The following is a 15,914-nucleotide window of genomic DNA, read 5'->3' on the forward strand; positions in this document are numbered from 1 at the left end:
AGTGAACCAAAAATGAATGATTATCTATGACAAAGGGAGGCAGGAAGAAAGAAAGACACCAAGTTTCTCAGTTTCTTTCTAATTACCTTCTGTCTTTCAGGTGGTATGATCACCTCACACCTATGGGAAATGGGAAACAAATATGGCCTTTTCCAGCAGCTCTGTACCTGTCTACATCAGATGACTCACAGATCCTTCAGGAGACAAAATTCTTGTCAAGATGGGACGTGTTACTCATGTCACTATCCACAGCTCTCATCCCTGTGCTTGAAGATCAGAGCCCCTCCTTGGCATGCAGTATGCCCTTGGGTGGGTGATACAGTCTGGGTTCCCTTAGGCTGAAACACAAGGTATAATTTTAGTACATTGCAAACAATCCATAGACATTTACCGCTTTCTGTGGGGCTCAGACCCACTCAGGCAGGGAACAGAGTCTCCAGTAGACTCTGCTGTAGCTTTGCCAGGTGGATGGTAACACAGTTTAAGTCTCTGTTAGTCCCAGGGAATGAGTAGTGCCCAAGGACACCTTCCAGGTCATTACAATAGCCTAATTTCCTTGGAGGTTTCTCGTCAGTGAGGTCACATCGCTGTTCTCCTCTGACTTGTCTGACTCAGGAACCGAGGAAGGAAATTACAACACAAAACTCAAATTAGGGGATTTTTCTGAAGAACTTGAAGTAGCACATAATAAAAAAGCTGATAATGTGTTGCAATCCAGTTCTCCTTCAGTCAGATAGTTTTGTACCAAGAGGAAGCCGTTGCAGATGCCCTGCAACCTGGTTAGTGTAATATCTGGGCATGAGAGGACATCTCAGAACAAACTGTTCTGCTTTGACTTCCCTAGAGAACAATTAACACTGACAGCTTTTTCCTTTTGGGCTGAGATGATTTAATAATTCAAACAGTGTTACTACATTTTCATCTGTTTCTGGTCTTACCTTTACTAGTCCTTACTGATGTGAGGTGTAGGAATCAGGGTGAAGAACAAACCCAAAGCAGTGGATGGACCTGATCCCAGTTTTTTATACAGCTCCCTACCCTCAACACGTTGCTCTCTACTGCAGTAGCTGTGACGAGAGATTGGCGACTGGTACGAGTGACCTTCAAAAGGATTAGCCAGAGATGTGTGACTGCCAGTGAATAACTCTATTCATTTATTATGCGTGACGAACAGTAAATCATTCTAGTAAGATACTTTTCCATTCATTCGTTGCTTGAGAATGATTAGCAGCAAATAGCTCTTAGAAGCTTTTCCAGTGGAGCTGAGCAAAACACACACAGGGAGAGGCAGAAGCTTTGTCCCGTTCACTTGTGGTCAGCTCACATCAATGGAGTTGGCCAAATGTTGGGGGAAATGATGGGTCAACGTGTATCTGTACATACGCAGCTATCCTTTCAATTCTAAATCTTATATCTTCTAGTCTTCTGACCATGCCCAAGCTACTACTGGTGACATTTGCCAGTTTTTTGTTCAGACGGAGCAATGGTTACTCTTTGAATAACAGAGTTTCTCTGTAAACTAACATAACAAAGGATGTAGTGGAGCATTTCCCTTATCCAGACAGACAGCCAATGGCTGACTGTTAGGATGACTTCTACATGTGTCTATCACTGTGGACACCAATGACTTATCAAAACTAGCAGGCTTAAACTGTTGATTAAGACATGAAGCTGCCATTTCTGCCCATCCACAGGCGTAAGTACCATACCAGAGTTAAAACAAAAGAACCCAGCGATGCTGAATCAAAGTGTAAGTCAACGTCCTGCGTTGTGTCCCCATGAGTTCCCCTTTCTCCACCACATATAGGAGATATTCCTGTGTCATGGTCACCAGTGTGGTACCAAATGGCTGAAGCATGGCTAAACTGGGTAAAACCCAGTGTGTCCCAATACTGCTGCACGGAATGCTGCCCTTGTATTTGCGAGACCCCTGCCCAAGTTCTTGCCATCCAATTTGGAGCAGAAGCTTGCTTTCACAGTCTAAGAGAGCCAATGAACTGGCTGCAGAAGAGGTGAATCACATCTTAAGGAGGCACGATGGCCTAGCAGCTCTTCTACCAGACATAACTCAGGAGACCTTGCTTATCTTACCTCTTTCCTATGACCTTGAGCAGCTCTATCTATCCACCTGCTCCCACTCAACTTCACCATTACTTCAGCTTTATTTTTTAGGTAGTGACTGCTTACAGGCTCATCCCAAAGAGACACTCTCTCTGCAGGCATGACTGAAATTCAAATGACAGCGAATGAATTTCTCTTTTCGACCACACTTCAAAGTAAAAAGAGGTTATGTGTACATGTACACAAATAGAAAACGAGTGGGGCTATTTTCTTCCGATGATAATGCTGTATTTCATAGCCCCATTTTCAAGGAGCAGAATTGTTGGCTTTTTGCTCAACGTCATATGACTCTTGACTAGTGAGGACTCAATGTATCTCCACTTGGATTTAACAAAATAATTAACTGTTATTCGGCACAAAGAGAAAGTCACAAGATTGCAAAGAGCAGCACTAAGAATGCAGCTACATGGAAGAAGAAGAGCATCTCTCAGAGCTGATGATTAACTACCCTTATAACTTGGGCACTGGCTGCGGCACTGTATCATTTTTTGTCTATTCACAGCTGCTCTTGGCCAGTAAGAACTGGAATGAAGCAAGGGCTCTGGATTAGCTCATGTTCATGCAGAGCTAACAATTACCTTTGGTTTTGACTGCTGCAGGGAACTCCAAAAGCTTCCTTCCTGATCTGCACTCATATTTTCCAACCCTCAGAAATGTCACGCGTCCAGACAAATAAATTCAATGGGAAGGAGTAGATAGAAGTCTCATATCTTTCTTGGGTCAAAGGGATTACTTTGAGTAAATTTTCCTAATTTACATCTTTTCTCCACGTGACCTTACTATTCCTTCCTCTTTTCTCCTGAAATCTATGCTGCTCAGTTGTTTTCCCAACAGCCATAATGTTTATAAATCATTCACGAGAAGTATCTATAAGGAACAACTAATGTTTCATATTTAAAAAAGGTCTTACAATGCAATCCCTCCAAATGCACAGTGGATTTGGGGTTCACAGGGTTTCCCCAGTACCATTTCCAGAGCTCCAAATGGCACTGCATCCTTCCCACATGGCAGCCCTCAAGGCCACCAAACCTCCTCCTTTGCAAAGACAACCAGTGACAACCACAAGTTTTTCTTCTGGATCCTCCCACACAGCACTAAGTAGTAATTCCCACTGAAAACAATCAGACTTCTCATGTGAGTAATAACATATTAATTTGAGAGAAAAAGGATAAGTAGTCATTCAAATCAGGAGCAGCCACAGCCTTCTAATTAAGGAGGCAGTTTGTTTTCTTCCCACAGTTTCCTGAGCAGACAGATATCTGGGAGACTAACAACTGGTCTTATCTACGGCTCAGTACTGGAAAAGCACAAGAAAAATGAATACCAGTCTGGACACTAAAACAAATAAATCTGGCTTTATGTGCAGAATAACCAAAAATGGTACATGATTGATTGATTACATGTCATCATACAACAAGCTTGCAGCTAATGAAGCATAATACTGAACAGATGAACATGAAATGAACACCGCTAAATAGCCTATAATAAACACTTTGTTCCAAAGGAGTTTTCTTTGGCTTTTAAAAGCCAAAATGTCACAGTAATAATTAATACCTACACATATAGATATTAACAATATTACTGTTACACAATAACACAATTATTATTACGCAATAACACAACTAATGACTTCTCAAAAACTTAATAACAAGTGTTGTGGTAAAAAAGGAAAAAAAATAGTTTGGTCATCCACTGTGAAAAGCTGTACAAGACCATCCCACCCTGGCTATGTCAAAAACTCCCTCCTGGGGCAGGGAGAGTGGTACCACCCAGCAATGAGGTGGAGGTTCAAGTTCCAAACTTTTCTTAGAGGTTTCCACCTCGCTGGAAACAACACAAACAGCCACTTCTACGTGCCTGAAGTAAATGGCTCAGCTGGCAAAAATCCACTTCAAAACCTGGCAACAAGTTAAACACAGCAGTATAGAACACAGCACAGGGAGGAGATGGAAACACCCAACGTGTGGTGTTAACCAGGCTATGGACATGGGGCCATTACAGACTCCAGGAGCACCTGGTCTGTGCCAAGCCATGAAGGGTTACTTTAGCTGGAAACGCAAGCACTAACTATCTATTCAACTCACTAGGATACTCACTACTTTTGTCTCTGTGTTACCTACAACAATCATTTTCATAGATTATTGTCCCTCTTTGGACAAAAGTAGCATTTCCTCAAGACCAGTCAAACGTTTTTCAATCCCAAGACATGCAATCACAAATTTTTGAAGGTAGGCAAGAAGTGCTTTATTTAAGCACTGACAGACTCCCAGAATTATGCTAACACTGAAGCAAGAACACTCATGGACATATTACACAAGTGAAAAAGAAAAAGTATTTTCTTCTTCTGCAGCATCTCATATCCTGATGTATCACAGCACTTTACAACTCAGTGATTTTTCCGATACATCTACGGGGTTTGCAAATATTATGCCCCTCTGAAATATGGAAAAGCTGAACAATGCAAAGATGGTGTTTCTGCCTATAGAAATGACTTGTCTCAACCACTATGAGTGAATATGTTATTTTGAGTCTTGAAATGGAAAGTGTGAAGAAATGTTCACCAGAACTATCATTTTCCACAGATAAGATAAAAATTCTTTGAACACCTGAGCTTTATGATACCTCTGAGAAATTATGGTACTCCCACAAAACACATTAGCAGGATGAGGCATTTCAGGCAGAGGCAACTCTTCTGTTTTTCTTTCAGAAATATTCCCTGTGATTTCTTTTTTGCTGTATATGTTGGAGTTGGAGCGACTATTTTTGCAGGTGCTCAAACAGCAAACATTTCCCTTGACTCTCCCAACTTTTGAAAATCTCAGTCGTAATTATAAAGGATTGAATGAAAGAAGGGAGCTATTTTTCTTTCTCTAGCCAGTGAGAATCTCCAAGACGGGTATGCGTGACACATGGTCCCTGCAGGAAACAGGCCATTGGACCTTTAAAGACTCCAGTTGGCCAACCTCCTTTTGTACCTCCAACTTCCTGCCACACCACCAGAAGACAAATACCTACCTTCATCCCTTTGAAATTAGCTAGTGCGGCAGGAAATAAATTAAAACATGAAAACTTGGGCATGCGATTGACAGCAATCCATTCATCCCCCTCTAGTAGCTACTCTTAGAAAGCACAGTGGTGTCAAAGAAATAACTGCTTTCAGAGGTCTCTGTTCATACTAGATTGCATGGGCCAAGCTGACATAAACATCAACATTTCTGATGGCATGTCACTCTCAGACCTGATAAAACTCATTCTCTATCATAAAATGGTGGAGGCCAGTAAAGTACTTCTGTTTCCCTGAAGTTTCTCTATGTTGTAATTCTCTACATTGCAGGACAAATCTGTCAGTGTGTTCTTTCCATTATTACCTTAACAAAAGAACACAAGATCATTATCTTCCAGTAACTCTGCTGACTCTGTAACAGTGGGTTGTGGTGTCTCAATGTGATGGGAAGTCTCTCTGAAAATCTTGCAAGACCTTTCACATTCATGTTATAAAGAACATCACTCCTATTTACCTCTGTTTATGCTGATCACTTCATATAGCCGCATTTCCACCGGACAGGACAGTTAGATAAAAAAAAGGCATGAAGAAAGAAAGGAAGCAGAAAGTATGTTTGTATACACATAATTTCTAGGGAATCTTCTATTATCCCAATGAAGACAATTCTGAGAATCAGAAACAGAGTGAAAAAGTAAATTTCTACTAAAATTTACAATACTTATTTGTCACAGCCCACCTGAAATAATTTCATCTATATTTTTAACTGTGGGAGCCAAGTTAAAATACTTTAGCTGGACTGGCTTTATTAGGAGCTTATGAATTAAATTGAGAACGAACGCTTTAGTAGAGGTTTTCTGGCATCAAAGAACTAGCTGCAATAAGCTTTCTTGGACTAAGCTGAATTATTAATGTTGATTATATAAGAGTACCATTCACCTTTCAAATGCTGAGGGTAATTAGGAATCGCTCAGCAGAATAGCTGGGGAGAAATCACTCGAACAACTTTCTTATGCAGCTCCTTTGAAAGAAAAAAAAATAAAACCCTGCAAGAAAGGCTGCTCTGATAATATGCATGCTTTCAGCAGATTTCAAAAAGAAAAAAAAGAAAAAAGAATTATTTTCTCTCAAATTACATTTGTAGTTAAACATTCTCTTCTGAGATGGGATGTGTTTTCAGCACCACAGCATTAGAAAGGAAATGGAGATGTTGTCCTGAATGCTTAACGATACACTGAGCTGCTTGCTTTTAATAAAATCTCATTTCACTAACATCATTCTGCTGAGAAAGATGTGTTGAATAATGCCGGAGAGCCACTGAACCAACGCCACATTATTACATCATCGCTATTAAATATTCCTCTTTGTGCATTCACGGCATGTTTCCACGCATTTGATGCATAAGAAGTGAAAATGGCAGTGAGCTAAAGCACCTCAGTGTTCCCTTCAGCATTAATCAAGCTTCCAGGATGTTAAATGCCTGCAGGGTTACATCCCTGACCCAGCCAAAACACTGCCACCAAACTTTATCTCACACAGGCAGAAGGTATCACTGAGTACCTGATGTTGGAAACTCATGCAGCATAGTCATGCACAGGACAATTAAAGGCTGATTTTAGGTATGCTCACTTCCCAGATAACATTTCTCTTAATCTTTGGAAGAGAAAAAAGGACAGCAATAATATGTACGGATTAAAGAACTGCTTGCCTTTAAAACAGACTCAAATGACCATTGCCACAAATAAAACAGAAGCCAGGGCCTGGTGCTGACACTGAGCCTGCCTCGTCCCACCAGTGGAACTGGCAAAGCCAGCTCTGCTTGTCCCTGGGATGGATTTTAGAGACCCAAGAAGCCAGCCCCACACCTCCTACTCATAGTCTTCCATCTTCCTGGTTTTTCCCCTCCCCCTGTGCTTTTCCTTCCTCAATACCCAACTCCTCTTTCCTTTCAGATTAATCTCAGCTCATATGAGCCCAAACAGCCTCATTGTAGTCTCTCCCCCTGACTCCCAACTTCTCTCTTCCTTCTCACCCCAGTCCCTTTGGGACTGTTTTGAACATTAGGAGAACACATAACCCATCTGCATGCAAACAACACTCAAGTCATCCCAGATATGAAGAGAAACTGAAAGCAGTAAAACCTTTGAAGACCGTGGGGACAATATACAGTGTCCTGCTTCCCCATGCAACAGAGGGAATCTATTGCCAAAAGCTACTTTCAGGGTTTTTCTTTGTTTCTTGGCATCAGTGTTTCACAGCTGTTTCTGCTTCTTTTCCCTATTTTTCTGTTCCCTATTTTTCCTTCTCTCTCTCCTTCAGACCAAAACCTACGAAAGCCTTCTTCCTGAAGAACAACATCTTTGTGTTTGTTTCTGGCACCATTTTGTGCATCTTTTTGCTTAGGGGCCTCTGCATCTGCCTCCTGCTACAGACAGTTTGTAACTACCTTCATGACAGGGCAGAGGCTGCCTCATCATAGAATCATAGAATTGTCTAGGTTGGAAAGGATCTTTAAGATCACTGAGTCACCATTAACCCAACACTGCCAAGTCCACCACTAAACCATGTCCCTAAGTGCCACATAGTGGGGAATGCAGGTGACTGCAGTGGGTCTGGAGAAAGGGCAACCTCTGAATTTCAGGAGCAAGGAAAATAAATCAAAGGGTTCTAAGACATTTATTTTGTATACATCTTACTGCATTTGAGGGGCACTGTTTTTAACAAAGATGGAACCTTGTCATGAAGTAGGGATCAGTTTGCAGTCGGTGTAGTGTAGGGAAGCCTGAGCCAGTCAGCTCTGCTTTGTTCATCCAGCTCCTCTGAGGTGGGGGAAAGGAAGTGGTCTCCCAACTACGTCCAGATCAAGGGGGTAGCACTGATAGACAGCCTGTAGGAGGTGAGGGAAGGAGAATAAGGAGGGCCTTGTTCCAGATTTTTAAGGTAACTTTGTTTTAAATTTTTTGATTTAGACATTCTTTAGGAAAAAGGAACAACGTGTGATTTATTTGGACACTCTCCTGTTTCCCCTGCCTTGACAAAATTCTGCTTCTTCTGGCAATTGTTTCTGCCAGGAAAAACAGACTACAGAGCACAGGGTCTTCAAATGGGGTGAAACTTAAATGTGGCTCCTGTTGCTGCCAGTCATGGCTTGGCAGAAGGGTTACACACACAGTAACTGATCCCTCAGGACTTCATCTTTTGGCTCCTTCACCAGCAGAACAGCGAGACACATAATATACACTTGCTACGTGATACTTTAACAAATCTTTTGCCGTCTACATCTTCATAGGCTTCCCCTCAGCCACCTGGGCTCATGTGTGTGAGAGTGACAATTTACAGGCTCCCCTGCATCAAATGTACAACTTCTTCGCAAATCAGTGGGATCTGAGCAATGTAACACTGTCCTTGTCCCTATAATACAAGGTAAGTATTCCCATTTCCTTCATATGACAAAAAAGCATATCTGCATCTACCAGGTTAATGCCACCCTAGAGTGACAGACCAGATCTTTGGGCAAAATTCTGGACCTAAACTTCAGTCACACTGGAGAAACAGGTCGCATTCCAATCATGATTCAAGGATTGTTTCAATCTCCAATGGGGCAAAATAAAATCCCCATTCAAACTACTTCTATGTGCCAAGGCAGTTCATTCTCCCTTTGATTTGAAAGGAGGGAGTTCAGGAGTGATTTTGGGGGAACAGGAGAAGTGGCTTATTTGTCAGATTTGAGGGAGGAGAAGGCTACTGTTTGTCCACAGAAAAAGCAAGCAAGCAAACAAACAAGTGAACACAGTCTTTACTTCAGAAGATCACACAGACTCACACAGAGGTTAATAGAAAGAAAGCACAAAAGCAGGACTCCAAGGGACACCTAGGCTGGCAGTCAGTGCTGAAACAGGCCTGGAAAGACTGTCTGTCCTCCCTGCAGCAGCAGCAGCAGCCTTGAGCAGACATGCAGCACACAGAAAGCAGCAGCCTGGTAATGAGGCAGTTAAGCCAGTCACACATATGGAGCCAGAATATGCAGCTCAGCCTGAGCTCTTTGTTACCTTGAACTTGGTTGCAGGACCAAGGACACATAACCTAGTTGATGATGATGATGATGATGCTTTCATAGTGGTGTCCTTGTAATTTGACTAGTTTACCCTAGCAGATAATAAATTAGGGGACGTGCTAGGTGAGTACATGCATACAGAGAATAACCATGTTTGGTAACATCAGTGATGGCTCTGCCAGGCTAGCAATGCCTTCACTGTGGAAACTGACTTTATACCATTTACTACAGGGCAAGAAAAACATCTAAGGTGAGTTCTCCCACTTTTACAGCACAAGATTGCCTACAGGGAGCAAGTTTCACTTTCCTTAGTGTGCCATACAAATGTATTACCTTCCTTGGGGGAACACTAAGGCTGATGGCATCAAGCAGAAGAAAAGTAAGCAGGAAGGGCACAGTTCCAGGTGTATGCTCAACCAGAGCAGGTGGGGAATGCCCTGATCCTCTTATAAAATCAGCCTTCAAGTCCTTCCTGTCTTCCCTCCATGCACTGGAAATTGCAACTGCACAGGGGAAGGATAATTTGTGCCCTGAATTCATCAGCTTCTCTTGTCACCCTCAATAGCAGAACTAAAGAGGGGAACATACCGTCTCTGGTCTTATCCACTCTCAAAATACTATTGAAAACCCTTTTTGGCCCCAGATGCTACGGCACGGTGCAGATGAGTGCAGGGTGCAGCTCTGGGTACCCACCCAGGCTCTGTGGGTGGAGGGGAGGCAGCAAGCACTGGTGCCAGTTTCAGACTGCAGAAGTAGGACTGTCTGAGGCTGGGCTCCAAACAACACATTGCTGTGATTTCTCCATGGGTCAACTTCTTTCAAAAAAGGATGAACTAACCAGAGTGCCCATATTCACCTTGCCTAAGCACTCAGCTAAGCCAGTTTGGAGTATGGGATATCCAATTTCTTGTTTGTCTGCAAGAGACACGCACACATCATGACCAGCATGCACATGTAACTTGTCTGAGCAGGCAAGAATTTACAGTGCATTTGTACCAAGACTGTAGAAAAATATGATTGCACTTCGAAAAATATATGTTGATCTGTTCCCTTTTGTCTTGGGCAGGCCAATGGTATGTGGTTTATCTTGATAACGAAACCCTGATCTCATTTGGGACATTGCTTTTCTAATGTATCACTAATAATGATGATGACAAATCTACTTCTTAACAAATAATTGGCATTATTGGGTGAATGTAGCATTTGATGTCCTTAGATCTTTCCACAGATAGATTTAAATGCTGTAGTTGAATCAGACTGCACTGATCATGCACAGTTCACAGTTCCCCTCTTCAGGGTCAGTACTTTTCCTGTCTTCAGCTCTTCCCTGTGAACAACTACAACATGTTATAAAAATCAAATGCTGGCTGTGAAACTTCCAAGTCGAAACTATTTTCTCTGCCTTCCTCGCTAAAGAAAAAAAAAAAAAAAGGCCCCAGTGGTGTTTCCACGGTTTGTTGCAAACTCTTTATGAATCCTAGAAACAAATGGTATCCACATTTATGTGGTTTTTTTTTTAATTTTCCTGTTCCAAGTTCAGACACAGATTTCCTAAACCCGTCTTTCCCACAGAAAGTAAATCCGAAGTGTGAATTCTATGTTCCCCAGTGGTTGTTAATAAATTTAGCCAGCAATAATTGTCCAGAAAGATGCTTGCAAAGAACAAATTACTTTTGGTTCCATCTCTCTGCCTGAGAATACTCTTCTATAACAGTTGGTTGCAGTGCAAATGACAGTGGTTTTCTATAGTCGTTGTCTACGTTAACTGATCAAGACATACCTGGTAAGTCAATGCTGCTGGTTAAGGGAAGGGAATGCTCATATGCTTCTCACAGCTGGGAAATCTAATCAAAACATAACCCCCTCACTACACAATGTGCATTTAAGTAATAGTATGAATGCCAACGTGCTCCCTTCTCTCACTCAGAATGGCTTTCAAACATTAGATTTTTCTACCTTTGCAGGCAAAGAATGGATTTAGGTTTGTCCTCAAAATAAGTAAGAAGGTAAATAAACTTCAAACTTCCCTTGCTTTTTTTGCCTGAGTTCGGGGAACAAAAGGTTTAAAGGCTTCCTTCTTGAGTATGGCATCCCTCCACTCTCACCACCCTTTGTCTGAGTGCACCCTTGTGTTCTGCAGCTTAGTTTGGGCATTCATCTGAGATCTGAGCATTTCTGCCTGTACCTATTTCCATTCACCATCTTTCTTCTCTCTTGTCTCCTAGTGAGGATTTTTCCCCTTTAAACAGAACAGCATTTGCAAGGAAAAGCAAAATCTCTTCTTCACAGCCCTGTCACCCAGGAATCGATATCCACATGTTCTGCACGACTCCATTTTCCAGAAGGTTTGGGACTCTATTCTCCTCCCACTACAGGAACAAATTGGATTGACAGGTTCTGATGGCCAGGCAGCTTTCCTGCTTTCAGTCACAGTCCCTGATGGCAAAAAATCCTCAGTGCACAAGGCAGGTAAACAGCCAGAAAAAAGAGTGAAGCAGATAAAGGCCTTCAGAGCTCCTGCAATGCCTGCCCCACTTTGCCTTTGGTTCAAGCGGTGGGCACCGCTGACTCCGAGGCAAAGTCTTTCAGACCTGCGGATTCAAATACCACTATGGCTTTTGTTCATACCTAGCTTTAGCCACAGAAAGTAATGAGCCACAAGAAGAAAGCAGTCTGGGACACTCCTTTGGGCCATGGTCTGCTACACCACAACACCAGCACACCAGCCAGAAACCAAAACCAACAATTAAGGTTGAACTCAAATAATTAAAGCAGATTATGGATAAAGGGGTCTGGATTAACTTGGCATGGTAGAATTTCACCAAGCTCTTGTTTGAGAAGAGCAAGAGCTATTACTCTTTTCTCCTTCTTCATGGTATTTATCTCCTGAAAATCAATGAGAAAGTTGATCCTAGAAATATGAAACAGGTTCACTACAAAATTAAAAAGTTGCACTTGTCAGTGAAGCTTAGCAAGCAAGGAGAAACAAATGCTCACCATTCCTGAAAACCAAGATAAAACATGTACCATTGGTCTGTGCAAGGTAAAAAGGAACAGAGCAACACATTTTTCATAGTGCAACCATATTTTTCCACAGTGCCTCTGAGTTGAAGGATGTATTGTTTGATTACTGATTTCGGTATCTAAGGACCCCTGCAGACAAGAACTCGATCAATCTGGAAGAAGAGCATTAAATGAATATCTGCCTTCACCATCACAGTTATGGCATGGACAGATATCAAGTAATCTTTTTTCCACAGATGAATAAAATATTTTCCACTATTGACTCCCACCTAGCTTTCAGATCCTAAAATTAGTAGGGAAATTTCCTGGTGTTTCAAAACTCTTCCCATGACAATTTATGGCAGCTCAGATATTTGAAATTCTTCTTTAATGTGCTAATCTACCCATTGGTTCAAATTCATGTCTCTGCATTAATTTACTCAAAAGATGACAGTGCCTTCCACAGCACCTTTTCCCATCCTAAATCTGCCAGTGCAGCCTTCAAATTGTTTTTATCAAAATATCTCATGCTGGAAGAGCAGAAACCACTTAAAGCAAAGTCTCATTGACTTCTTTACATCACCTGACTGACACATCACCTCAACATCTCAGCGCACAGGTAATGAAACATCTGACAGTGTGGCAAAGGATCCAACGAGTATGTGCTTCTGCTTACCCATTTACCAAGATGACCTAGTCCAACAGATCCACACTGGATTGAAAGCCTGGTGTTCAATACCTTTGGGTTATTTGCCTCTATCTGATTTCAAGATGAGGTTATGATCCCTTTGCTTAGGCAAGACACTATTTGAAATCATCTGTATGAGTATGGCGACCTACCAGGAGCAGTTGGCACAGTGTGCGCCTCCAAACATGGAATATTAAACCCCTACTAGATTATGTGGGTGGTGGTACAAAGCTTCCACAGGTTAAAGGAAATTCCTGTTATCCTTTAAAACCCATTGCTTGAGTGGGATCTGGAGCCCACAAGGCAGTCTCTGTGGAAAAGCACCTATCAGTTGTCATTAGCGTTGCTCACAGCTTAACGGACACAGAAGTGACAGGCACTGAATAAAAGCATTTTTAAATACATATCTTCTGCTTTAGTCAAGATTTATTGCAGAGATTATACATGATTGCTCCAGTTTTCCTTTAGAGAACCATCACTATGAATCAGGATCCAAGAGCCCCCTTCATACCAAATCTTTAGTTTGCAAGAGTTAATAATTCAATGAAATCATTTCTATATTTAAGAAGGGAGCAGAATATAGATCTTCAGACAGATAGTGGACAGGGTGACTCACTGTGCTATTTCTCCTCCTTCCGTAACCCCTCTCCCTTCCTTTTCTTGGTTCATATACAGGGTTACTCACAGGCTATGGCCACAGAAAATAAGAGGATTTGCTCCTGTTTATCTTCCTCCATTGCAATAATCACTGCCTGAGTGAAAAACAAAGCTAAGGACTGAAAGGAGCCTGAATTCAAGTCTGTTTGGAGGGCATGACCCAGCTGAATCTTCAAATCTCTCTGCTGGAAGATGACTGCTGATGTACACAAGAAACAGGAGGAGGATGACCTTGTACCTTCACAGTCTGCTTTCTCCCATGCCACCGGAAAAAGCTATTATAAATATAGTTTCAAAGAGCACAACCTATTGGTTGTACGACTTGTTTTCTGGGTACAGACACATTCACAGATGTCAGATCTCCTTTTCTGTATAAATTATCTCTGCAATTTTACTTGCACCATACTATGCTACAGAAACCTGAAAACATAGACACTCTTTAACAGAACTAACATCTTAATATTTTTTTTTGTTCTTCTCTCCATACAAACTTTAGATAACTCTAAACAAAACATTTAAGATGGCCCATTAAGGTAAAGAATTCAATCTACTTCAGTGAATTTTCAATAAGGCCTAGCCAATGAAACACCATATTACTGTTAAATTAAATAAAATATATTTTTCAATATTATTATAGACCACTACTCCATAAACACAACTATATGTCACTCCAAACCTGTACTTAAGGATATATCTTTCATTGCCCTGTTCTTTTGGGATTCCAAGCCTGGTCCATGCTGAAGACAATTCTGTGTTTCAAGGATGAAATTCTTCTAATTTATATTCTTTCTCAGATCTGTTCAAAAGAGTACTTGTGCTTCCTGGCCATAACTTACCTTTACACTTTAATTTGACACATTTTCCTTTACTTCCAGCTCTCGTACTAAAAGAGAGAAGTTCTCTTTTTATAGGGTGTTATTAATTTAGCTGTGCTGTCTAAAATGGTCTGATAATTTTTACCCTCTCTAAAATCTTCATCATACTAAAAGCAAAAGCAGTCCTGCTTTTGTACTGTCATTGTGTGAACATATATTGGTAGAAAGGGTAAATGGATCATGAAGAACCATGTGTTAATTGCTTCAGAAATCAATATGCTCAACTTGAATATCCCCAAGCAAAGACTGTCCTTTGCTGTGTCAAACCACAGATATTTTGTGCTTGCTTGCTTTTTCCCCAGCTCCGAATACACCACAGACTTACTGCTCTTCTATTCCATTTGTGGTTATGGGGTAAAATGGACCCACTGGCACTGGAAGAGTTCCTGTGTTAGTCTGACAAATCAGTTACTTTAGCTCCAGACATGGGAATTAATTATTTTTAAACCAGTGCTTTTTACATGCTGGAAACTGAAAGCCTTACTTCTTCACACAATTGTCACATTGCTCGCCAGGCAGTGCTGCAGACAATACCTGCTGGGGGGGTTTATTCCTGTTGTACCATTCTTCTCTGCTGCAAAGACACTTGCCATTTTAAGTTCAAGTGGAACAAAAGCAAATGCTAACATTTTGAGGCTGTGAAACAGTGTGTCCCCTTGTACTTTCACCAGAAGAGTTAATATGCACCAAAGTCACACATAATGTATGCCTGGTTTAAGACTCAGACACACGCTGAATCAAACTGATTTACTTTAAGTCACAATGGTATAATCAGCATCCTTGGGTTATTCCTTGCTCCTCCATGAAGGCCAAATGCTTTTTCCTTCCAAAGACTGTGTTAACTCTAAAACCATTTACTTTTCCAAGTGTGTCTTCATAGAACAATGTCCTAGACACATATTCTTCATGAAAATAATCTCAGAAAAGCTGTTAGTCCCTTCAGACACAGATGGCATATACTGCTCCAGATCCAAGCATGAGCTTTGGAGGTCACATTACAGGACAGCTTCTCAGATATTGCTCCCGTCTCCTGGACACCAGGCTTTTGGATAACTTTCACTTTGTTGTTCTTCCAATGGAATAATCAAGGCCATCTCCTGGAAGCGATACACCTGTCCATGGCCATTGTAGGACAGGAACATCATATGGTTTCCTATGTTTTCCAGCTGGCCAGGAGGAGATTGTCTCACCGCTTAAAGAAACCAAAACGTACCGTGCTTCCTGCAGTGCACATGGATCCTTGTTCTACCACGCTGTGTCCATAGCTACACCCAATCATTTCATCACAGTGGGCAGCTGAGCAAATGACAGCAACTTCAGGGGCTTTGTCAAACAGCTGGTTCACTCATGCACTTGACCAAATTACAAAGACTTCCTGGCCATTACTGGGATAAGCAAAAGTGAGCGCTCGTATCAAATTATTTTAATCTCCATGTACAGGAATAAAAACTATGTGATACGCTGTTAAGCACAGGAGAACATTTATCATGCCATAACCGAAAATGCCATGTTGGT

This window comes from Neopelma chrysocephalum, unplaced genomic scaffold (genome assembly GCF_003984885.1).
Source record: "Neopelma chrysocephalum unplaced genomic scaffold, ASM398488v2 Primary Assembly neopelma1_61b, whole genome shotgun sequence".
NCBI lineage: Eukaryota > Metazoa > Chordata > Aves > Passeriformes > Pipridae > Neopelma > Neopelma chrysocephalum.